We start from the raw sequence: 27379 nt of genomic DNA, 5'->3' as shown, positions 1-27379 counted from the left end.
AACGTGCCCTCGCTTGCCAAAATGTGTAACCTAAATTCCTGCATAGACCCAGTGGTTTTTTGTATAGTTGGTGTGGTGAGGTATTATAACATAAGTACCCAACCATGTTGTAGCATGAATATTCCAGTGTGTTGTAGCACTAGTAATCATCCATGTTGTAGCGTCGATGCAATAACATACTGTAGCACCGATACTTAGTCATGTTGCAATGTCAATACACCAATGTGTTGTAGCATAAATATTTCTATATGTGTTGCAGCTTTAGTGGGGTGTTGCAGCAAGAACACACTAGAGGTGTTGTAGCAATGATGTGCTAGAGGTGTCGCAACAATATGATCCAAGGTGTTGTTGCAATGTAAGGGAGTTGCAACAACGTGAAGGTATTGTAGCAACTAAACTTACCCAAATCCTTTTTTATCACCTCCAAAGGTACCTATATGAGTTTGTTATGAATTATTCCTCATAAATTGTCATTAGTTCTCATAAACGGAAAATTGTTTCCTCAACACATAAGACTAAACACTATAAGTGACATAATCAAAGAAATATTGTGCCTTGGTAAAAATGCATTGTTGTGATAAAAATGGTTTATAATATGATACGAAGATGGGAAAAGGTATAAAAAGGTTGGTGAATGGGTGATGAAAGGATAAATTTGAGTGCCCACCAATACTTCTACAACAAAATACTTATCATAGAAAAAAATAGGGATTAATAGTGGTTTGTATTGATAATCATAAATTATTATGCATGTATGGTTGTCTTTTGTTACATACACTCCTTTTCCTTCTAGGAACTCTTGTACTTTTAAAGTTATCCATTGTGGTTCATTTCTAGTTAACATGTATCTAAATTCTTTAACAAACTAGTTCTAAACAAGGCAGAACTGAAATGGTCCATTATGCTTCCACAAACAAGATTCCAAAATTGTACTAGCTCCACTTTAGGATTCATGTTAATCTTAAGGGTATATCAGTGAACAAGTTACAATAAAATATGTCTATGACTAAATAAGTTTTCGTGAAGAATCTTTGAGTCTTATAATAATTTTTTAATTGGAAGGAAATTTTATTAGAGATTACTTTTGCCTACTCAAAAACAACATATTTCTTGAAAGAAAAATTTAAGATATATAAGATTGACTTAGGTACATGAGACATTGATTCACATCCCATAATGCATTGAATGAATAAGATAAATCCTTATATAGTATTGCTAGTGGTGAAATATCAATAGTAGTGAGGTTGGCTGCAACATGTACAAACTAAAGCATGAATTCTTGGATGACAATTATTATACCACCCTAAGAGCCAAGAAAAGGATTAGCTTAAAGAAAACTGAGTTTCCTATTTGGGTCAGGAAACTTTAACATCCTTTTCAAAGCTTTAGGAGTCAATAGAATTAGATTCTTTCCTATTAAAGAAGCTTTATAATATTGGTCTTAAGGTCGATCATGTGGGTACACCAACAAACAATTTCTTTAAAATTGAATACATGTAGAACACATCCAATGTTAGCGAGGCCTATAAATAATTTTTTTTCTCTTAGTTCTCGTCAAGTATTAAGTTCAAATACCACTACTAGGATGTATACCAATGGAATTTCTTATCTTGTCATGTCAACGAATTAGCTATATCCCTGCAAAATACTCATTTTTCCTCTTGCTCATCATATTTCTTCATTCATTTAATGCACTTCGATATATGTGATAGATCAAGTGAGGATTTATGGAGCTATTAGATATTTAAGGCTTAGTTTATAGGTAGAATTTAGTAATGCATATCTTCATCATGTATTATCTTCATTAGGATATGTGAGAGTAACAAGAAGTTAATAACCTATGGCCTACCTTTAAATGACGTACAAGTGGATTTGATTCATGTAACACAATAACAACACCTTTCCACCTTGGGGATAAAATTTAATGAGATGTCAATTAGCCACGAAGGATTAAACAACTATAATTTTTCACGAAGTGTGGCTTATAGTTGGAGAAGTCATTTTATTGGAGTATATGGTATGCCTTGTGTGGAAGCTTTATGTGTGTAGATAAAAATAAGTGTGGAGGAAAGTGATGTGCAAAGGAATGGTATGTGTGGAAAGTCAGTTGTGTGGAGAGTTGGATGGGCAGGGTGTTGCACACACGTGTGAAATGGCTAAGTATAGGAGTAGTGTCGGATGGGTTATGTGTAGAGTGGAAAGTGTGTTGAATGTGGGGTTATTACTTAAGGTAAAAAATTATGCACACAAATTTTGAAAAAGGACCCGGTATGGTATTTAACAAGAGAAAAGGAAAGTGTAGGGGATAAATGATGATGTTAATGATACATGAAAGTAGGTCAATAATATTTTCCCATGAAATATTTCAAAATGATATCATAGAAGGATTTCTCCATGCATTAAATCTACTTCCATGACATACACACCTACATCTATCTCTATCTAAAAAGTCTTATACAAGTTTGGTTAGGTGAGATGTAGTTCTTGATTTATCTTTATTTTTATCTCATTAAAATATTTATATTGAATCTTTCACCATCATAAAATATTTTTTCTTTTTATTGTGACATTTAATGGTGTAGCTACCACTGAAAATAAATTCATGAACTTCTACAGGTACTATGTTTCCCCAACAAAACTCCTAATCTCCACTTCATGATTACCTTCATCTTTTTGGGATCCATCTTAAGCTCCCCTCCACCAATTACATACCCCAAATATAATAAATACTACTTGAAAAACTCACATTTCTTCAGGTTATCTAACAACGAATGCTTATTTAAAGCCTCTAACACCTACAAATATGTGAGATAAACTCCTCTCATGTAGCAATATAAACTGGTATATCATCCAAATAGACTATTATGAATGAATCTATATATAGGCATAATACATCATTAATTAGTCTCATAAATAAAACTAGTGCATTGCATAAACCAAAAGGCATGACCAACCCTTCATACAAACCTTGGCTTATTTGAAGGAAGTCTTCTAGGTGTCTTCTTCTTTCACATGCCTGGTGATACCCAAATTTAAGTTCTAACTTGTAAAGTATTTTGTATTTTGCAAATAATATAATAGATCATTGATCTTGGGAATAGGGTATATATTCTTGAGCATAATATTGTTTAATTCTTTTTAATTGATGCACATGCTGGAATATTCACCAATAAAGAGGTGGGGTGAATCAATATTGGGAAATTTTTAACAATATTAATTATATCATGTAAACATTAAATAGTTAACAACACCATTCAACAATGCATAACATCAAATACAATACACATGATATTTTTTAGGTGGAAACCCTTATGTGATAAAAACCATCAAACAATTTTAATATAAGTCTTAAATATTACATCAATATGAAGCTTAAACTTCCAAGATTCTCCACCAACAATTGGAAGGAGGATCCAACCCCATGATTTATCAACTCCAACTAAAAATATGCCCCAACGCCCTAGTTTTACCAGCTTCAACTAGAAGGATCCTCCAACACCCTCATTTACTAGCTCCAACTCGAAGGAGGCTCCAACGCCTTGGTTTTAACAACTCCAATTGAAATGATACTCTAACACCCTGCAAGCTCCAACTTGCACCAACACCACCTTGTCACCATGAAGTGTTCTCAGGCTCCAACCTGAAGGAGACTACAACCTCTTCCTTGCACCACCATACCACCCTACTCGGTAAGCCACCACTTTCCCTGAAGGGTCTGACATTCAATTCATCATAGTGGACCATGTTTCATATATTTTAAAATCAGATCCACCACTACTCAGTATTAATAAAAAAACATCAATTTCATGACTTTGTCAAACTATAATAGTCGCATAAGGTCATTAGTAGCAATTACAACTCTCTTTTCTCACCAAAAAGATCAAACCCTATCTTAACAACTTTGCTCAATACATACACATATCTATCAAAAGACCTACTCAATGCATTAATATAATTATTTGCTTGATTGAAGACATAAACCTATTTTCTCAATACGAAAACCTTAATGGCATTAACATATTTGAAGTCTTGCTCAACAAAACTCAACATCAAACAAACCTTGTTATCAACAACACCTCATCAACACAATTATACTCTCTGCCAAACCTTGCTAGCAACAATATAGTGCTAGTACATGCAATGCTAATGACAGTGAGACCTAAAGAAATGCTTTTTGATCTCAACCTCAACAATATAAGGCTAAAAACTATTGCATGGCAATGATGAAAATTGTCTACAATGTAAACTCTATGTTTCATATGGAACAAATAACAATAGCTTAACACTTCATCAATTCATCAGGAAACATAGTAAATTCATGTTACTAGCCTTATCACACTATTAATGATCTAATAAATTATGGGATGCTTCAATAACAAGTAGGCATCCCTACTACAATATGACAATATTGTTTTCTTGTTCGTATATGGTGACTTTTGTAGTTTTAACCCTTCAAATTAATCCTTTCAAAACACAGTACAAATAATAAAGAGATCATATCTTATATTTATCAAGATGGATCTAATGTCTGCCAATTATTGCTTCATAAAGAGATCTTCCCTCGAGATGCTCCTAATCAATGTTCAATATATGCCTTATACAAGTCAAGTATGTGGTTTTCAACAATGGACAGAAATACAACCTCTTACAACTACTTCATATCACTTCAAACAAGTCATGATTTGATTTGCATAAATAGGACTCAAGGAAATCCCTTTTAATCCCTTTGAATATGCCTTAATATCCTCCTTTTTTTCTACAAAAATTGGTTTTGAAATGCCTCTAAACTTGGTTTCAGATATTCAATTCAAACCTCATCAAGACAAGAATATTTTGGTATTTAAGCATGGTGTGAATTCATTGCAAGCAAACCCAAAATTAAACAGATAAAACAACTTCGAATTCTCCACATAATGAATGAAGTATGATTGGAATATTGGATGAGAAATCATCTTAGAGCCTTTGAACAAGTCAAAATATCCATTCAAGAGGGAGTCAAAATATTGCCTCCGAAGGGGGTTGAATATGCCTCATTTCTACCCTAAAACATGTGTGAGAAATACATTAGGAAGGCTAAGGAATTCCCAAAATTGAGTCGCAGTCATATGCCATAGGCACCACAAAGATGGTTCAATTTTTTCCACCAAATAGTTTCAAAATAGGGCGCAAAATGGCCTCATATCAAGTACTACATAGGTATTCCAAGAGGGGGATGAATAGGACTTAGAACGGGCCTTATTCTGAAATATAAGCCTTAGGATTAGTGTTATATCAACCTCCTTAAAATTCCACGGAACAAACGCAAAACAAGGTGAAATAACCTCTGAATTTGCACACATATCTTTCAAATATTTCACATATATGCCCTACCACAAAGGGCCAAAATTGAGCCTCAAAGGATCAAAATTTCATCCACAAAAATAGGTCTTTGATCCTGCCTCAAACTAGACAAAATTAGCCTCAAAATGGCTCAGATTTCGCCTCAAGATGCCTCAAAAATATGAACTCATATTTAACCTCATGACACATCCTCATAGTCCATAATTAATCCACACAATACTACATCATTTCCAGTGAATTCACATAGAACATATCACATTTAATCCCAACAAACCTTCATATATTTTGATCTCCTATTCCAGATAGTCGTGACTACCCTAGCCTCAGAATTTTATAGTAAATAAAATCCAAAAATCTAAGCTTTAAATTAATGTATTTGAAGGGAACCGAGCTCACATATTTATATTGAAAGGAGGGGGCATTAAAGAGGGGTCAACATTCCCATAAACTTGAGTTGACCAAGAAGAAATAAATGATTAATTTTAATTTTAAAGGGGTTGGCCATATCTCCAACAAAAATGTTTTTTGGGAGTTGATTTAACTCATCTTTTTAGGATGGTTTCATAATGAGAATCCTTGCATTTTGGGAGCCAACTGGGACAACCCAAAAATAAATATTTTATTGCGAATTAATTCCAATTTAAATAAATCATCATTCCCAAAAATGACCAATGATCAAGCTGCCATTTGCATCTCATTGTGGGGCACTTTGGCAACACAATAGGGCTCCAATTTTGACAAGACATATCTCTGTAGCTGTGAGGATTTATGTGGAATTCCACCTATTGTTGGAAACAATATGACAAATGCTATCATCCTATGATGGAATTTCTTTCTAATTCATTGATTTTCCCAACCAAAATCTTCATCAAAAGTGGGGCATCATGACCACACCGCAAGACCTTCTCATCCTTCCAAGACTTCTTGTTCAAAGGAGCTTCTAATCAATGCAATCCACAAATGTATATTAATAGCATTCAAATAATGGCATTGGAATCAATGGAAACACTATTCAACAACACATTCACTAAGTCCCATCCTTATTTGGTGCAATTATGATGGCTGACACCCAAGGTGAGGTGCTTGGTAAAATCACACCCTACTCCAACAGTTATTCCAACTACTTCTTCAATTTATTTTCTTGCAAAATGAATTGTCTATATCACCCAATATTTGACAATGGAGCATCTGGAAATAATTGAATTCCATGATTCACTTCCTTCTTATGTGGTATCCCTTTAGGCTCTTGGAACAATCCTCAATATGGCTATATCAAATCTTTTAGCTACTATTTTTTGTCTTTAGTGCACCGCTCAAGCGATATATTTACTCTTATCAACTCATAATTCAATTGATTTTCTCTTAAAAAATATTACTAGAACTATTCACTTTTTGGATTAGATGTAACTTATCAGTGAGATCTTTGGCTTTCCTTTACATGCATTTGTGATGTAGGACTTCCCATCCTCGACTAAGCAGTGCTAGTTGTATCTCTACATGAATATTGCATCCCTTATATAATGTAGGAGATTCCAAACACGAATCCACATATGTCAAGAGGTGCTACATCCAATTCCACTTCATTAATAAAATAAACACTTATAGAAAATATAATATTGCATTTTTCCATTACCTTAATCTGATCTTAACCTTAGGGTGTATTATAGTCTAAGTCTATATGTATAAGCCATAAAGCCATAGTTTTATTTAAAAGATAACTTGATATATATGTAACTGGTGGAGTAAAAACTAATTAATGTTGAATCTATCAACAAGACACCTTATAAGGAGGAAATAGGAAGAGAGTAAAGGTCGAGAAGGAGACATCCCAAAATCAACCTCATTGTATGTAATGGTTCTTCTTAATGGAATCCTTCTTCTCCAATTTCCTCTCTCTCTTTCTCTTTTCATATTTTTTTGATGTATTCTATTTTTGCATTTTTATCAATGTTCTTATAAATAGTTTCAATGTAGATATGTATGTTTTCTCTCCTCGTCCCTTATAATTCAAGCCTACTAGGTCTTAGCCTCCAAGATATAGAACATTGGTATTAGAGCAGGTTACCACTCTAGGAGAAACATGGTTTGAAGAATAGTTTTGCTTCAAATTTTTACAACAATCTCCAACCTCCTTTGGCACCTTTGGAGTTCATTTTTTGGGCCATACACTGTAAGTATCATAGTTGATCCACAAGAATTACAAGGTTTTTCTGACCTGAAACCTTAATTCACCACTATAGGAGAATATTGACATGAATTTACTACATCCATTGGTCTGCAACACAGAGGCTCCATTACCTCTGCAATGACCCATCTTGCTCTTCAAACCCTTGGCGTCCTTTATGGTCTTGTTCACTTGATGTTCTCACATTCACTATTATTATAGATGTATACAGCCATGCCATAGCTTAAAAAATATGTATGCAACATCTAGAAACTTCATTGACCTCATTTTAGCCATTTCTCAGCTTTGCCATAGTGGTATGACTGCCATAGAAGCATAATAACAAATGGAATGCAAGGAAACAATCTCTAGCAAACTTCATGGGGGTTCCATGAACTCTAACGATTACTTCAAAGGTTGAATAATAGCTTTCTTAACTCAAATGGTACAAAATTTGATTTTGTTTCTTGGTTTGAGAGATATCATCAATTGAAGTCACACATGTCTATAAAATAGCATGGTCATGCATACCTTGAGTTTTAGGAATGATTTTCTCACTCCATACATCATTGCAAAGAAAATGCCATATATCAATGGAAATTTCTCCTTAATACCTCAAATGGGTCTTTAATAGAATTTGATTTCATCACATGTAATAAAAGTTATCAATAAAGTTGTAGCGAGTCCATTTCCCAACAAAAAAGCACCATGGCTATGGGTCATCCACAAACCTGCAGTTATGTGTAAACCATACAAAAGCCTTCTCCAAGATTTTCATTTCCAACTTGGTTATGTTTCATCCACAAATCTGTAGTTATGGGTTAACCACACAAAACCCTTCTCTTTGTTGGAATTTGGGTCATTATAATCATGATGGCTATAGGTCATCCAGAAATCATGGTTATGGGTTAATCACACCAAACCATTCTCTTCCTTGGAACTTGCTACATTGTAGTCATTATGGTTATGTATCATTCACACACCCATGCTTATGGGTTAACCACACAAAAATATTCTTTTAAATGGCTCAAATCATATTCTAATCATGATGATACATTAGACATAATGGGATCCTTATTTTTTAGCATGGGTGCATAATGGGGACCATCATATTCTAAGGGGGGAGGGTTGATATGAATCTTAGGGTGCTTATATTCTAAGTTCAGATGTGTATGTCATAGAGTTATATTTTTTTATGTAAAAAGAAACTTGATAGATATGTAACTGATAGAGAAAAACCTCATTAATGTTAACTCGGTTAGCAAGACACCTTGTAAGAATGAAATAGGAAGAGAGTGAATTTTGAGAAGGAGAGGTCCCAAAATTGGTCTCAATGCATGTAATGGTTCTTATTAGTGGAATCATTATTATTTAATTTTATTTCTCTCTCTCTCTCCATTTTCATATTTTTGTGATGTATCTAGTTCTTACATTTTTATCAATGTTCTTGTGATTAGTGTTGAACCCAAAAATTGCTTCTTTTTTACAACTCTTTTTCACTCCATTCCTCCCTTTTTTACCTTCATAACTCCAATTTGGGTATCTGAATACAAGGTTGATAGAATATAATGTACATAATCATATTATATCTCATAAATATCATTTGTCTTTATTATTTAACTCAATATTTACCTGAGCTATTGAATTACAACGATTCTGCAACTGATGTATGTTTCTACAACTTAGTCCAAGGTTTGATGGGTTGCGAAGCTTCAGTCGAACAACAAGCCATATCGGAAGATAGAAATTAGTTGGTACAATGATTTGTTCCTACTTTCATAGCCTGGATCAATAAATAAGACATCCTAGCAACCTGATCAAAGTGAAAGTCAGCCACCGTAGAAGGCAAACTAGCCAAGCGAGATGCATATTTTTAGAATCATGATTTGCTGCATTGACAAAAAATCATGAGCAGATCACAATATATTATCTTTCAAATTTAATTATAGCTAATGTCGATTAAGCAGAAGGTGTAGTACTTTGAAACATTTAATGTGAGGATTTTTATACATATGCCTCTCGGCATAGCGAACACAGACTTGGAATTTTATGTTATAAACACTTTGTTTTAATACAAGCTTTGTTTTCGTTCCATTTCTTTTGTTGTACGATCTCAATGCATGATTAATCATCTGGTGAAGGAATTATAGTGATACTTTGAGACAGTAAGGTTTTCTTTTATTTTCAATTAGTATTCTATTCTGTGTTTCCTATAGGTTTTTTGTTAGTTCAAGTTTAATCGCTTAAGTTTTGATTTTTGAAAGTAAATTTCAGGTTGTTTTGTAGCATGTTCATCTAATCAAATTATTGTTAAGTGAAGTGATATCTCTTGTGCACATGGACAGAGTATAAGTTAACATAGATTAGAAGCATAACTTTACATTGCAGTGATATAAATAGGATTTTCATTTGCAGATTTAATATTTCTTTCTATTAAAATAGATTTATTGCAAGCACGATTTCCATTCAAGAAGGTGTGATTTTACTTATAAGAAAGAGTGATTTCATTTTAAAGAAAGTGTGTGTGAGATTTTATTTCAAGAAAGGTATGAGTGTGATTTTATTTTTAAGTGTGAATTTTATTTCAAGAAGAGTGTGATCTTTCTTTCAAGCAAGAGAAATAGAATTGATTCCATTTTTATGACTGATTTATTTACTTACATAGTTGTAGAGAAACACGCAAATTTTGATATCTCAAATTAACTTAGAAATTGTGTGTGACAAAGACTCCTATCACATACAATCCAAATACATTTCATCAGTTTACTAGTCCTGGTTGATAATTCATGTAAGTAATTTAACATCAATTGAATTACCAAACATTTTGGCGCCGTTTTCAAGGAAGTGTATATAAAAGTCTTTTTATTTTTCTTTAAAAAACACATTAATAAAAATGATATGCATAAGGAAAGAGATTCTAGAGGTAGATTTGTAGGTAGAGGTAGGAGTTTGATTCCAAAAAATGACTCACCCACCACAACCTCGTAGTGTCACACCATCCACCCAAATTCATATTCCATCAAATGTAGGCAGACATGGACTTCCTGAGGTACTTATATATGAAATACAACCTAAAGATTCACCAACTTCTTCGACTAAAGTTGTAATAGAAGAAGAAGATCCCACATCCCCAACTGAAGGACTAAGTTTTCTATCTTCAACTTGAGAGCAATTTCTAGGACAAGAACTAGAAATCCCTAGTGAAGAGGAAGAAGAAGAAACATATTTTCACATTCCATTGATAGAAGAACCAAAAGAGCTAGAAGAGGAACTAAAAAATCCAATTTTGGAACTTTTGTATAGGCTAAAACCACCCTCCAAAATTTTTCCTATGCTTCGTTTTGGAGCCTCCCTCCTATATCATAGCAGTTCATCTTGCACTGACCTAGGTACTTATGCTTTCATTCAACTTTATCTTTTGCATCATGGCTTGTGTTTTCTTACTTGATTTACTGTCTAACCCACAAGTCGATCTCTTGACTTAGTTTTTATCCTGCCCGGGCTTGCCTTAGTGAACTGCGCAATCCTTGAGGGAAACTAGCCTTGTTCGCGGGAATTACGCAGTCTAAGACAACAATGAGCCTTCAACTCTAGAATTGCACAGAGCTAGTTGAAAACCATGCTTCAACTGGGAAATTACGCAGAGCAGGAGAGGCAACCAAGAGTCACTTAGCCCATAAATTTTGCATAATATTTCTGCTCAGAAGTTGCTGCGTGCATAAGACAGAGGGTTGCACAGCCCTTCCCAAAATTGTGCAATCTCTCCAGCAATGCATGACAACTTTTCCTAGAAAAGGAAAAATCATGGCTAGGAAGTAGGGATGTATTATTATTTTTCTGAAGGTGGCACAATACTACCTTTAGAAGTTTCTGTGAGGTGTCACTTGTGTCCATGATCTCAAGCATGTGCGTCATGAATTCCAATTTTTATCAATTTGATGTAATAGATGCCTATAAATATCATTTGTATACTCTATCATCAAGCTCTAGCATGCCTGAGGAGATCAAGGAACCTTTCGAGCATCATTGTCACTTTTTTGGGTGAGTTTTTCTTTTACCATCTTTTGCCTCCTTTTCTGTCACTTTTTCTTGTTTAACTTGTGAGAGTGTTGTTTCACTTTTTTTGTTGAGTGATTGCTAGCATTTTAATTTGTTTTAGCTTACATAAGTGTTGTTTCAAGTTTTTCATTGTCGTTCCCAAGCATCGGATGCATTACCCTTTTTTTTCACTAACAGTAGTCGTTGCAGTGACTCTCTCCACATGCTTCTTTCTCCTTCTATTTTATTGACTTGTTTTACTTGCATGCATAATCACTGAATCATATATGCACTCAACATCACACCATCCTTCAGATTTGCTTGATTTCACTCTCCCCTTGGGAATATCTAGGCTCCCCTTTCCTAGATCTCACATTCACTTTCATGCACTATATAATATCACAACTCAAGGCCTCTACCTTGGCTTCTGGAATTACATAGAGGTTTTCCTAGCATGGCTCCAACTGCGCACTTCGCAGTTCCAGGAGCTAGTCTTCCAACTTGGTCATTGACACTACACAATGCACAGTCTCTCTCAGGATTTTCCCTAGACTGAACTACACATTGCGCAATCATTAAGCTTTCACACCGACTACTGGGACTGCACATTGCGTAGTTCCCACAGTCAGTTAGTCATCCTTGTTGGTCCAAATTGTGTAATCCCTCTCAATAGATGCACTGATTGTTGCTTGATCATGCTATGAAGTTAGATTTGCAAGAGCTAATGTTTTCTTGCCATGAGTGTCATTTCTATCCCATAGGTACCACACTCGTGAAGCACTTCTCTCTAGTAGTAATTCTACTATGGCACCAAAGAGTGCTGCTTCAAGAAAGAACAATGGAAGCAGTACTGGAGAAGCAATTGAGAAAGTGCCAGTTGACTTGCCAATATATGCAAACACTTAGTTGTCCATAGAAAATGAGTCAACAATAACATGGCAACAAGTCCAGCAGCAGAGGGAAACAATCCAGTACAAGATCACAAAAAGAGGAAGTTGCTAACATAATACAGGGAGATCAAATTTTCAGAGTAAAAGTGTAATCAATATTCATGCAAACATCTTTGGCAGTGGAAGCAAAAGGAAGTAGACGACACCGACAACAGAATGGAGGAAGAGAAAAAGCATAGCTTGTAGGTAGCAGAAATGAAGTTGCAAGAGACAGAGAAGAAGTTGAAGGACGCACAAGAGTTGAGAAGAAAAGAAGAAACATGAGGAAGCAGAAAGGCAAGGTGCAATGACAGAGAAAACAACACCCATACATGTTGAGGAGTCAGAACAACCAACAACTGAGGTAGATAGTGAACAAATGTAGGATAGAGAAATGTCTCAGTAGATTGAGTAGTTGATTGAGCAGAAGGACATGGAGCTAGAGTAGGAGCCATAGAATGAAGAAACTAACCTCATGCTAAGAGCACCTGAGGTCACCTCTCAGTCTCTTCCACCTCCAGTGTTAGAACCAGTCCTGAGAAAATAAGGAGATGTTGTCCTCCTTGATGATGTTCTGGTCATGGATGTGTACAATATTTCATTTGATGACTTGTAGAAGAATATTTTACAAGCGTGAAGCAAGCACTTTTTGGATGATCACGCATCACATGCAGTCATGTAGGAAAGGGTGATAGTTCCAGACACTAGGAAGCATCCAGCAGCCCTTGTCGGAGCCACCTTGGCCTATGTCATACCAATAAGCTCCAATTTCAAGTACTTGTTGGCCGAGAATGAACAACTGACAAAGAAATTATAGGCAGTCAGGCAAGAGGCAGAACAATATTGAGAGCAGAGCGCAGTTTCCGCAATTGAAAAGATGAGGAAAGTAATACTCGTTGTAGTAACATAACTGAGACCACCATGCAGAAACTTTATGATGAACTTGTCACCATGCACAAAGTAGTTGTCTGTGTGCATGGCTTGCAACAATAGAGTAAAGAGTTTGTTCAAACTTTTAGGAACATACATGCTGCCATCACCCATGTGTAAGAGTGGAAAATGCGGTACAAAGGGGACCTGCTTCACTTACCAAAGATGATGAATCCACAGACAGAGCTAGAGAAAGAAAAGGTCCGTATGTTGATCCAAAACTATGAGCAGCTCACACCATTCGTTAGCAACATACATGATTCATATGCACGGTTGTACAAGAGCTTGGATGTCATGGTAAGAACGCATAGGATCCCGTCAATCGGTTCCCTCAGCAAAGCTAAACACAAGAAATAGGTCTGACTAGAGATCGATTAGTTCACGAAGAAGCTAAGGTGATAGGCCACCAGGGATGACTTGGAGTTGAGTGCAAATAACATGCAAAAATACATTGGTGGTCCTGTCATGGTCAAAACCATGCTGCATATGCTTCAGGATGAGTTGGACACAGGTTCAAGACCATATACCCAGAATCTATGGAGGCAAGAGTCCGCTATCAGAAAGGCACCATCAAGCAGTTTAGGGACATCATCACGCGATACCAATCTTGGCATCAATACGTCACTGAGAAGCATCAAGTGGAGGTTGTCGAGTTGGTCTTTCCCCAAACTTCTGAGTTATAGTGTTTTGTATTGTTAGGCTGTCTCTAGCCTATTTTGTCTCACATGGGTACATGTGGAAAATGTATATCATTTGTAAATATGTTGTAAGTGAAATTCCAAGTGTCACTAGTGGAATGTGAACAGTCACTATGTAATGTAAAGAGTTATTTGTAAAGAAGTTGAAGAGTCATGAGGGTAGTCAAAGAGTCAAAGTGGAACGTCAAGGGTCACCCCACCCTTTCTTATAAATAGAACCCCATAACTCATAGAAGAGGCTTTTGGGAGCCAATATTTTGGCTAGGCTTAGGATTAGAGAAGGCTCAGGAGTATCGTAATGAGCCTTGGCTTCTCCACAACGTAGACTGAGTATACTTCTTTGGAGGAGCAAGTGTTTTTTACTGTAATGTTCCACTATTGGGGCTAGTGGTTGTTAATGGTGTATGTATGGATGTAAATTTCAACTAATAATATAACTGAGCCAACACGTTTTCATGCATATGTTGTTATTGTAGTTGGACTATTCTGGTTTCTTTAGTAACGTATGTTGTTTAACTTACACATTTTCTTATGAAATATTTTGTATGAAATTATATGGATCTTTTTGAATGTGTGTTGTTGGATTAAACTGTCACTTTGGCTTGTGGAATATTCCGCTTTCCAGCTTGTGATGTCATTCCACTCATGTGTTCCTTTCAGGCTGCGTACTATTACAGGCTTCTAAGGGGCACACTTCCTTTTCCCCTTTGTGTGTTAGAACCCCCACGCATCTCACTTGACTCATTGCAAGGTCACACACTTACTTCTAACCAAAGTCATAATACTTATATTTGTGCACTACCACTGTCAAGGCACTACATTACAACTCGTTGTTGGGGCTCCTACTCCAAACAGTCTAAGGTCTAGTTGGAACTTCTTGCCGGGGATATCCCCTTGAATTTTGGCGGGTCCAAGTCTGTTTTGAATCTCTACACATCATTCATGACTTACATCACAATCTCAACCCCAACATGTTTTTCTCATGCTCATGATTTCAAAGTGTCGAAGGATGTCAATGACTTGTCACAACTTAAATATGATGGTGAAGGCGGAATAACCTTGTTAAGACACAGAGTTTCCTTTTTGGGTTTCTGTGACAGGAATGAAGTCCCCTCGGATGACATTTCCTATGGGTTGTTTGCTTACACGTTTGAAAGGTGTGTTAAGAAATGGTGTCTCATATTGCCCACATCATCTATTCACTCTTTCAATCATATGATCAGAGAGTAAGGTCCTGATTTCTTTCGTTATGACTATAAATCACTTAATTAAAAAATCTTAAAATTACGAAAAGCACCTGATGAATCTGTTGTGCAATTTTATCAACGATTCTGTCATATCTCTTTTGAATTTCTGGAAGATGAAGTTGATTGGGATTTTCTCACAAAAAGGTTTAAGTATCTTCTTCACATATCTAACAATCCACATGAATTAGAATCTTTTGAACCCCTCCCAGCATACCTCGATGTTAGAGCTTCTAAATCTGAGACGGACAAGGTTGTTGTCACAAGTGACTCTCCGTCCTCTTCTCATCAAATAGCTCTAGCTCCACATGATGAGCTGGTGGAAGTTGCGAATCCACCTATTGAACTGTCACCTCCTCTAACCCCACCTACTCTAGATTTCTTCACGGATATGGATTTCAAAACTGATGGTTTTCATGCGGTCTCATCTCCTCAACCTCCATCTTCTAGTTCTTCTGACCCTCCAGATTTTGGTTTCTTGTGTTCATCCATTCTAGATTCCACATGTGATGTTCATGAGGATCAAGTTATGGACGGAGATGGTGTTAGGTAGCTAATCTGCACTATCATTTTTTATGAGTATATGTGGGAATTTGAAGAAGAAGGTGAAGGATGACCTCCTTTAGTTCGCACCTAGTCCTCTTTATCTTGCCATCTTCTGCGATTTTTCCATTTCTGTTTTTCTTGTGAAAATTTATCCCTGAATGTTTCTGGTTCCGACCATTCACAGAACATTCAGGATGCCAGTTTGTCATCAAATCGCGGAGAGGACAAATCTTTCTTCCCGAATCTACTTGACCTCTCGTCTTTCTTTTCTGTAAATTCAGAGGGTGAATTTTTTTGTTTCTAATAAACCCCTCTATATGATTCATAAAATCATGAGGATGTTGATGTACATCTAAAATTTTTTGATCATGGTTGTCATGATCTTTTCACTTATTCACTTGATCACGATTCTGATTCACTTGTTGTTGATCTTTCTAACCCACCGGTCTTTGATGATTCATCTTCTGATGAACTGGAAACCCCTCAAGTTGTCAAGCCACTTCAACCCAAGATGATGGTTATGTAAGGTTCTCATAGCCTTGAGGTCAGTTCCACTTCCAATCAAAAATTCGTTGAATCACCCCAGGATCCTCATCACTCTCTTGTTCACATTGAAAATCAATCTAGTTTACAGTTTTCGCATTGTCCACCAAAATCACACGATCTTATTGCTCATGCATTAGAGGATTCATATGTAGTAAGTGTTGTGGTGAAACGAAAATTTTATTCCTTTTTCATATTTTCTTGTTTGTCACGATTGAAAGAGTGTACATCTTTAGTGTCCACGCGTAATGTGACACAACACCATGATATGTCTGCAGGGTGCCTTTCATGTGCTTTTAATATTTTCTTTTCTGTAGACGCATTCAAACTTCGAACATTCTAGTTTATATTTCTTTATATGTCTTGTTTATTGGTTGGATTGAATATATTTCTTGTGATTCATGCCATCACTTACATGGTTCAACGAATGCGCCGGTGGCTGCATTGGAAATATCACTTCACGTGAGTAGGCCCATGTTTTCCTTAGCTTAGGATTAGAAGTAGTGTTTGCTTCCCTGTATGCTTCTACTTATTTGTTTTGCTTCATTTTACTTCTTTCCTTTGCTTGTTTGTTTGTTTATGCACCTGTAGGATTAGTTTCCCCATGAAATTGTGTTTGGATTCTTATGACAAGAAAGGTGAAATATAAGAGGACTTGTAAAACTATTAACATTTGGTTACTTGTTCATTTCCTATCTTTGTGAAGATCTTACGTTTCTTTTAGTCGATTATACCATGATGGAAAATACGTTCCTTTCAGATTGAGTCTTGGTGAAATCACAACACTTTCACTTTTAACTAGTACCACCTACTCTGATCGGTTTTCTATATTTGGTTAACCCTTGTCAACTCAGTCAAGTAGAGTAAGGTGAGGGGGAAAACCTTAACAAGTCATAGGTATATATAAACATCCTTCATTAAGGGACAACCTGTTATGCTCTCAATAAATTGGGATCCCTCTTCCGCCTCATGAAATAAATAAGTGCCTATGCATAGCTCTTTGAAAATTGAAAAAATTAAATAAAAAAAAATAAAATAAAGGTGAAAGAAGAGAAAAGCTTCCTGCGTAGAGAGGTGAAGGAAGTAACTTCATTGGGGTACTATCCAAGCTTGTTGGCAGCGAAACAATGCTTGTGTTCCTGAAGTGACTTCGCTCAGGTACTATCCAGACCTGTTGGTAACGGAGCAACACCAGAGATGAAACTAAAACTATGACAGTCTATATTACTTGTGCATCAATATACCCCTCATCCCCAATCGAAATAACTTAGTTGACTTGGCTTGGTATGTTTTTTGCTGATAAAAGATAATCATAGGAACTACATCTTTAACTCAAGCTAGTGAAGAATCTATGACAATCGAAGAATCGAACAATACTTCCCGAAGAGTTAGACTCACTTTACATGAGACAAGGTCCATATAGAGTGCTGGAGTTCTACCAGTGTCTCACGAATGTTGTAGCAGCTACAACCACCCTCCAAATTTTTTCCTATGCTTCGTTTTGGAGCCTCCCTCCTAAATCACAACAAATCATCTCGCACTGACCCAGGTACTTGTGCTTTCAATGAGCTTTATCTTGTGCATTATGGCTTGTGTTTGCTTACTTGATTTACTTTCTAACCCACAAGCCAATCCCTTGACATAGTTTTTATCCTATCCCAGGATTGCCTTAGTGAACTGCACAATCCTTGAGGGCAACCAGCCTTTCTCTAGGGAATTATGCAGTCCAAGCCAGTAACAGGCCTTCAGCTCTAGAATTGCACAAAGCCAATTGAAAACCAACCTTTAGATAAGAAACTACACAGAGCATGAGAGGAAACCAGAGTCACACAGCCCAGAAATTGTGCATAATTATTTCTACTCAGAAGCTGCTCACTACATAGCCCAGAGGGTTACACAAACCTTCTGAGAACTACGCAGTCTCTCTAGGCAATGCATGGCAACTTTTCCCAGAAAGAAAAAATCATCCCTAGGAAGTAGGGATCTATTATTATCTTTCCAAAGGTGGTACAATTTTATCTTTAGAAGTTTCCGCCAAGTCTTTATTATGTCCTTGATGTCAAGCATGCGCGTCATGAATTCCATTTTTTCTTAATTTGATGTAATAAATGCCTCTAGAGCTTATTTGTATACTCAATCATCAAGCTCTAGAATGCCTGAGGAGATCAAGGAACCTTCGGAGCATAGTTGTCACTTTTCTAGGTGAGTTTTTCTTTTACCATCTTTTGTCGCCATTTCTATCACTTTTTCTTGTTTAGCTTGTGAGAGTGTTGTTTCACTTGTTTTTTTGAGCGACTTTTGGATTTTTAACTTTTTTTAGCTTTTAGAAGTTTTGTTTCAAGTTTTTCATTACATTTCCCAAGCGTCGCATGAATTACCCTATTTTTGCACTAATGATCGTCATTGTGGTGACTCTCTCCACATGTTTCGTTATCCTTCTATTTGATTTATCCTTGAACTTGTTTTACTTGCATGCATCATTACTTAATCAGATCTACACTCAACATCACACCATCCTTCAACACACTCCCCTTGGGTAGATCTGGGCTCCCCTTGCCCAGATCTCACATTCACTTGCATGCACTATAAAATCGGGCAAGTCAAGGGCTCTGCCTTGGCTTCTAGAATTGCATGGAGGTTCTCCTGACTTGGCTCCAAATGCACACTATGCAGTTCCAGGAGCTAGTCTCCCAGTTTGGTCATTGAGACTGCGCAATGTGCAGTCTCTCCCAGGCTCTGCCCTAGACTAAACTGTTCATTGTGCAATTCCAGTCATAGATATTTCACACTAACTGTTGGGACTATGCAGTGCACAGTTCCCATAGTTAGTTAGTCACCCATGTTGGTCCAAATTACGCAATCCCTCTCATTAGATGCCCTGATTTCTGCTTAATCATGCTGAAGTTAGATTTGTAATAGCTAATGTTTTCTTTCCATGAGTTCCCTTTCTGTCCCACAAGTACCACACTCATGAAGCACTTCTCTCCAACAATAATTGTACCATGGAACCAAAGAGAGATGCTTCAATAAAGAACACTGGAAGCAGTACTGAGGAAGTAATTGAGCAAGTGACAATTAACTTACCAATATATGCATACACTTAGTTGTCCATAGAAACACAGTCAACACTAACATGGCAACAAGTCTAGCAGTAGTAGCAAAGGGAAGAAATCCAGTACAAGATCACAGAAAGAGGAATTTACTAACATAATATAAGGAGAACAAATTTGCATAGTAAAAGTGTATTCAATCTTCATGCATGCAGCTTTGGCGGCGAAAGCAAAAGGAAGTATAGGACATTGAGAACAAAACGAAGGAAGAGAAAAAGTAGAGCTTGCAGGTAACAGAACTAAAGTTGCAAGAGATAGAGAAGAATATAAAGGAGGAACAAGAGCAGAGAAGAAAACTAGAAATAGGAGGAAGGAGAAAGGCAAGGCACAATGAAAGAGCAGACAACGCCCATATAGGTTGAGGAGTCAGAACAACCAACAACTGAGGCATATAGTGAAAAGATGCGGGATCGGGAAATGGCTCAACAAATTAAGAAGTTGATTGAGCAGACGGACATGGGGTTAGAGCGGGAGCCACAAAATGAAGACACTAACCTCTGTTGAGAGAACCCAAGGCCACCTCTTAGTCTTTGCCACCTCCAACATCAGAACCAATCCTGAGTGAACAAGGAGATGTTGTCCTCCTTAATGATGATCAGATCATGGATGCGTAGAATATTTCATTTAATGAGTTGCAGAAGAATATTGGACAAGCTTGAAGCAATCACTTTCTAGATTATCACACATCACCTACAGTCATGAAGGAAAGGGTGATAGTGCCAGACACCAAGACGCATCCAGTCACCCTTGATAGAACCACCTTGGCCTATGCTGAAGCAACAAGCTCAATGTCAAGTACTTGTTGGCCTAGAATGAACAACTGACAAAGAACATACATGTAACCGGGTAAGACGCAGACCAATCTCGATAACTAAGCACAATTATTGTAATGTAAAAGATGAGAAAGTAATACTCATTGTAGTATCAACACTTGAGACCACCATGCAGAACTCTATGATGAATTTGTGATCGTGCACAAAGAAGTTTTCTATGCGCATGGCTTGCAGCAACAGAGCAATGATCTTGTACAAACTCTTAGGAACATACATGCTTCCATCACCCACGTGCAAGAGTGGACAATGTGGTACAAAGGGGCCTCGCTTCACTTTCCCAAGATGATGAAGCCACAGGCAGAGCTAGAGAAAGAAAAGGTTTAGATGTTGATCTAGGAATTTGAGTAGATCGCCCTATTCGTGAGCAACATACAAGCTTCATATGCACAATTGTACAAGAGCTTGGATGTCATGGTGAGAACACACATGATCTCTTCAATCAGTTCCCTCCGCGAAGCTAAACACAATAATCAGGTCTAACTAGAGACCGATGAGTATATGGAGCAGCTAAGGCGAGAGGCCACAAAGGATGACTTGGAGCTAAGTGCACATAACATGAAGAAGTACATTGGTGGTCCTGTCATGGTCAATACCATGCTGAATATGCTTCAGGATGAGTTGGAAACAGGTTCCAAGACCATATACCTGGAAGATATGGAGGCAAGAGTTCGCTATTAGAAAGACACCTTCAAGTAGTTTGGGGACATCATAACACAGTACCAACCTTGGCATCAATACATCACCGAGAAGCATCATCTGGAGGTTGCCGAGTTGGTATTTCCCCAAACTATTGAGTCATAGTGTTTTTCTTTGTTAGGTTGTCTCTAACCTATTTTGTCTCACATGGGTACATCTGGAAAATGTATATTATTTGTAAATATGTTGAAAGTGAAATTCCAAGTGACATTAGTGGAATGTGAACAGTAACTATGTAATGTAAAGAGTTATTTGTAAAGAAGTTGAAGAGTCATGAGGGTAGTCAAAGAGTCAAAGGGGAATGTTAAGGGTCACCCCACCCTTTGTTATAAATAGAACCTCATAACTCATAGAAGAGGCTTTTGGGGGCCAATATTTTGGCTAGGCTTAGTCTTAGAGAAGGGTTGGGAGTATTTTGATGAGCCTTGGCTTCTCCAAAACGTAGAGCGAGTATAGTTCTTTGGAGGAGTAGATGTTCTTAACTGTAATGTTCCATTATTGGGGCTAGTGGTTGTCAATGGTGTATGTATGGATGGAACTTTCACTTAATAATATAATTGAGATAATACGTTTTCATGCATATGTTTTTATTGTAGTTGGACTATTTTGGTTGCTTTACCAATGTATGTTGTTTAAATTACACATTTTCTTATGAACTATTTTATATGCAATTGTATGAATCTTGTTGAATGAGTGCTGTTGGATTAACTCGTCACTTTTTTTTGTGGACTATTTTGCTTTCTAGCTTGTGATGTCATTATGCTCGTGTGTTCCTTTCAGGTTGCGTACTATTACAGGCTTCTAAGGGGCACAATTCCTTTTAGCATCTCTGTGTTAGAACCCCCATGCATCTCACTTAAGATGCTATAAGGTCGCACACTTGCTTCTGACCAAAGTCATCATGCTTATCTCTGCGCACTACCCCGATCAAGGCACTACATTACCACCCACTACTGGGACTCCTACTCCAAACAGTCTGAGGTCTAGTTGGGACTAATTACTGGGGAGATCCCCTTTAATGTTGGAAGGTCTAACACCATCAATAAGAACCTTACATTAGTTCTAAAGAATATACAATGGTAGGAGAAGGGGAATGGGAAGTACATAATGTAAATGGTGAACAACCTAGGATTGGAGATGGAATAGGAGGTAGAAGAGGTGGAGGAAGAGGAATATGAGGTGGTAGAGAAGGTCCATAAACTTTTTTATTTTCCATCCTCGACGAAGATACCACAACCACAATGAAAGATATATCACCCTCCATCCTTCCTAATTTTCATGGATTAAGAAATGAGGATCTTGAAACATTTTTCTTTGAGTTTGAAGTTTTGTGTAGATCTTATGACTACTTGCATGATACTCACAAGTTGAAATAGTTTCTAGCCACTCTTAAGGATGCAACATTAAAATGGTTTATGGGCTTAGGAGTACATTTTAGAAGAACATGGAAAGAAATGAAAACTGCATTCTTAGAAAAATACAAGGATTATTGTATGCCTCATAATCTTAAAGATGAAGTCCTTAAAATGATTAAAAAATAAGATGAAACTATCGAAGATTTCATTGAAATATTTGATTATAATGTAAAAAGGGTTAAAATGCATATTCTAGATGAAGAAACTTTGAAAGCTCCCTTACTAAAATATATTAGAGATGATTTCATAGACCTTCTCAATCTAATGGGTAGAGGATATATTTCTCAATTATCATTTGGATATATTTGTGAGTTATGCATACACATTTCAGGAGGAAAGACAAGAACTGGGAAAAATCCAAGAGATCTTGTTATGTCTAAGATTAATAAATCTCCTACTTGGACAATAAGTAGGGCTAAAGTAGGCAATTTGCTTGACAACTTTAAAATTGATATTTTTGGGAGTCTTAGTGAACAAATAGATACCCTTAAAGTACAAAACAAGTAAAAAGTTGATAATTTTTCATTATCTATCTTTTGTCCAAAATGTAGAAAGAAGCATGCCTTGAGAAAATGCCCTCTTGACTTAAAAAGTGTAGTAACCTGTGTCATATGTGCATAAAATCATGATACAAAGGAATGCCCTTCAATACCAGTTCTTAAAGTTGTATAGCAAGAGGAAGTAATGCCAAATCAAGTAGAACCTCTTTGTTTTATTTCCAAGAGACCATGGAAAAATCCACAATCGATTATGACCCAAGGTTTCAACACTCAAAAATATGCACAACCATCACAAAGTAATTGGGATGCACCCATGCCTTGGAAGCCTTGGCCTCAACCTTGGGCAAAAGGATGGAAAATACCCTCAATATCCTTAATGTCCTCAACCTTACCTTGTTTTTACACCACAATATTTTCCTCAACCTATTCAACCCTCTCAACCAAAAAATCCAAACCCACAACTTTCACTACCATTTCCACAAAACCCAAATCAAGTGCCTGCTCATCCACTTCCAAATCCAAATAATAAAAATTCACAACATGTTTACAACATGGAAGGACAAAACTTCCAAACTTACATGATAACTCCATTAGATATGAACAATGTCCAACTTAGGTATGGAAGAGTATTGGAAAAGAAGTCACCATCTGTTGTTATCCAGGAGTCTAAAAAACATGGCCTCTCTGATAAAGAGACATATTCTCATCAAAAAGGAAAATTCTCAAAAACAAACCACCCCTATACATTATTATGATATTCCAATAAACTCAAACTCCCATTATAGAACAACCTTTAGTTTCTGTTCAAAACCCACATTTTCTTGAAAGATTGAAAATTGATAAAGGGGTAGAAAAATAGATTGTGTTGCCTGATTATGATATGATAGATGATCTAAAGAATGCTTGTATAAAAATTCCTTTGTTAAAATCTATCAAAGAAATACTTAAGTATTAAAAAACTAGGAAGAAAAAAGAAAGAAGTTAAAAGAATCCATTTGGTTGGAAAAATTGTAGATATCATGATGGGACGGACAACATTTCAAAAATATCTAGATCCAGAAATTACTATTTTGAAAACATACATCAATGACGTTAAGATTCCAAACACATTGATTGATTTAGGAGAAACTATCAACATCATGAGTAAACAAACTATGGATCAATTCAAACTTCCTAATCTTCAATATACACCTACACTATTACAATTAGCATATAGATCTGTTATCAAAATTGATCATTTGTTAGAAGATGTATTTGTATCCTTATATTCATGGGAATATCCTATTGAATTTATGATCCTAACACCCAAGGAATAATGGTTAGCTACAACTGATGCTTTTATAAATTGTAGATCTAGTGATATGTTTATCTTTGATGGAAGTTTGAAAAATAAATTCAAATTATATCCTCCTACAAAAACAATGATAGAAGTAGAAATTGAAGCATGGATAGATGATGTTAATTAAAACTTTGATATACGACAAATTTTTGTCACTTCACAAATAGATGAAGAAGATCAAATTTTTAATTTAATAGAAAATCATGAATCTTCCTCATATTGTGAACAAAATCACAGTTTTCAAGTATAGTGTACTATTGAATATTTATCATCTCGTCAAATGGATTTACATTCTATGGAGAAATTTAGAAATTCTTTAATAGAAATTTTTTCCACGGAAAACTTTAAATATTAATGATAATCTGGAAGAATGTCAAAAGAAAGAATAAATAAAGATGTTGCAAGAACATTCTTCTGCTTATGCATGGGAATACACTGATATGAAAGGAATTGATCCTAACACTTTTATGAATCATATATATATTGAAGAAAATGCCATACCAATCCAACAACCACAGAGGAGAATGAATCCAAATCTAAGGGAAATTGTTAAAGAGGAATTACAAAAATTGTTAAATGTGAATTTCATTTATCCAATATCAGATAGCTAGTGGGTTTCACCATTGGTAATTGTTCCGAAAAAAAGAATGGAAAATGGAGAGTATGCATTGATTATAGGGAATTGAATAAATCTACTTTAAAATATCATTTTCCACTTCCTTCTTTGGATCAAGTTTCTTGACACATTGGAAGGGGAAAAGTACTTTTCATTCTTGGACGGTTTTATGGATACCAGATCCAAGTAGCTCCAAAATATCAATATAAAACAACCTTTACCTGACCATGGGGAACCTATGCAAACCAAGTACTTCCTTTTGGGTTATGTAATGCACCTGCAATGTTCCAAAGGGAAGTTATAGGTATTTTATCTGATCTAGTTCATGATTGTGTGGAAGTTTACATGGATGATTTTACTGTCTATGGAAATTTGTTTGAATAAGCTCATTAAAATTTGGAAAAAGTTCTCATTAGGTGTAAAGAAGTAAATCTCTCATTAAGACATGAAACATGTTTTATGACGTATATTGAAGGAATTGTTTTAGGCTGCCATATTTCAGAAGATGGAATCAAATTAGATGCATCTAAGGTAGAAGTCATTTCCAAATTATCAATCCTACATGTCAAAGGGATGTTAGAATTTTTCTTGGTTTTACTAACTATTATAGAAAAATTTACAAATATTGCCTCTCCACTTTTCAAATTTCTTACAAAATATTGTGAATTCATCTGGAATTCGACTGCCAAAAATATTTGAAACATTGAAATACAAAGAATTCTAAAGCACCTATTTTAAGAGGACCAAATTGGAAACTAGATTTTCGCATTTTGATTGATGCCTCAGATACAACTTTAGAAGTTGTATTAAGACGGAAATATTTAACTCCTTATGCCATTTACTACACAAGAAAAACTCTAACCCATGTAGATTTGAATTATACTGTAACAGAAAAAGAGTTTTTATTTGTTGTGCATGCCATCAATAAATTCAAACATTATATCATTGGTTATGAAACCTTCATTCACACATATCATTCTGCAATTATATATTTAATGAATAAATTAATTACTAATGGTAGAATTACAAGATGGTTATTGTTATTACAATAATTCGATATTACTATTTTGGATAGACATGGAAAACAAAACACAGTTGTTGATTTTCTGTCTAGAATCCAAAATGATAATAATGATGTTCCTGTAGAAGATAACTTTCCCGATGAATATATTTTTGTAGTATCTATTAAATATCCTTGGTTTTCATACATTTCTAATTATTTGGCTACAGGGAAGTTACCATCATACTTGTCTCCTTGAGAGAAAAGAAAAGTTATTCAAACTATTGCATCTTATTCATGGATAAATGAATAATTGTACAAGATAGGACCTAACTTAATCATTCGAAGACGTGTTAGAGAAGATGAAGTACCAGAGATATTAAAGGCTTGTCATGATGAACCATGTGGAGGACACTTCACTAATAAAATAACTACTTATAAAGTCCTTCTCTTAGGATATTATTGGCCTTCTCTTTTTAAGGATGCCAAGGAATATGTTAAGAGGTGTGACAGTTGTCAAAGAATGGGGAAACTTGTTCCTTTAGATGAAATTCCTATGCAACCTCAGGTACTTATTGAACCTTTTGAGAAATGGGATTTAGAATTTGTTGGTCCAATCAATCCATCGTCAAGACAAAAAAGGTACATTCTTGTTTTACAAATTATATCACAAAATGGGTAGAAGCTCAAGAACTTCCTTTTGCTACTGAAAATTTGGTAGTTTCATTTCTTTTTTAGGATATTTTTACTTGTTTTGTTGTCCCAAGGGAAATTGTGACAAATCAAGGCACTCAATTTACATCCATGTTGGTACATAAGATAATGGAGGAGTACAAAATCAAGCATAGGAAGTCAACTCCATATCATCCACAAGCCAATGGATAAGTTGAATCTACTAATAAAGTAATTGAAGCAATTCTTACCAAGACTGTGCATCTACATAGAAGGGATTGGGTAGAAAAGCTACCAGAAGATTTATGGGAATATCATAGCACATGGAGAAATACAACAAGACACACTTCTTATAAACTTGTTTATGGAAAGCAAGTCTTGTTTCCTATTAAGTTCCAGATAAAGACTTTTAAAACAACAACCAAATTGGGTCTTGATCTATCAAAAGCTCAAAGACAAAGAATGGAGCAATTGAATTAACTTGATGAGACGACAAGATATTATTCATAGAACCAATATAGTCCAACAACAAAGATACAGGTGGCATGATAAGTTTATCAAAGAAAGGAAATTTCAGCTTGGTGATTGGGCATTGCTTTTTAGTTCAAAATTTAAAGATTTTCAAGGAAAATTTCAAACTCATTGGCTTGGTCCTTGTGATATTGAAACTGTATTTGATAATGGAGCAGTCATAATCAGAACCATAGATGAATAAAAAACTAACCCTTCCTTGTAAATGGTCATTGATTACAAATATATCATAAAC

The sequence above is a fragment of the Pinus tabuliformis genome, chromosome Q (genome assembly GCF_031772625.1).
Source record: "Pinus tabuliformis cultivar Carrire ecotype Pingquan chromosome Q, CPIR1, whole genome shotgun sequence".
In the NCBI taxonomy this organism is placed as follows: Eukaryota; Viridiplantae; Streptophyta; class Pinopsida; order Pinales; family Pinaceae; genus Pinus; species Pinus tabuliformis.
This window is presented reverse-complemented; position numbering follows the sequence as displayed.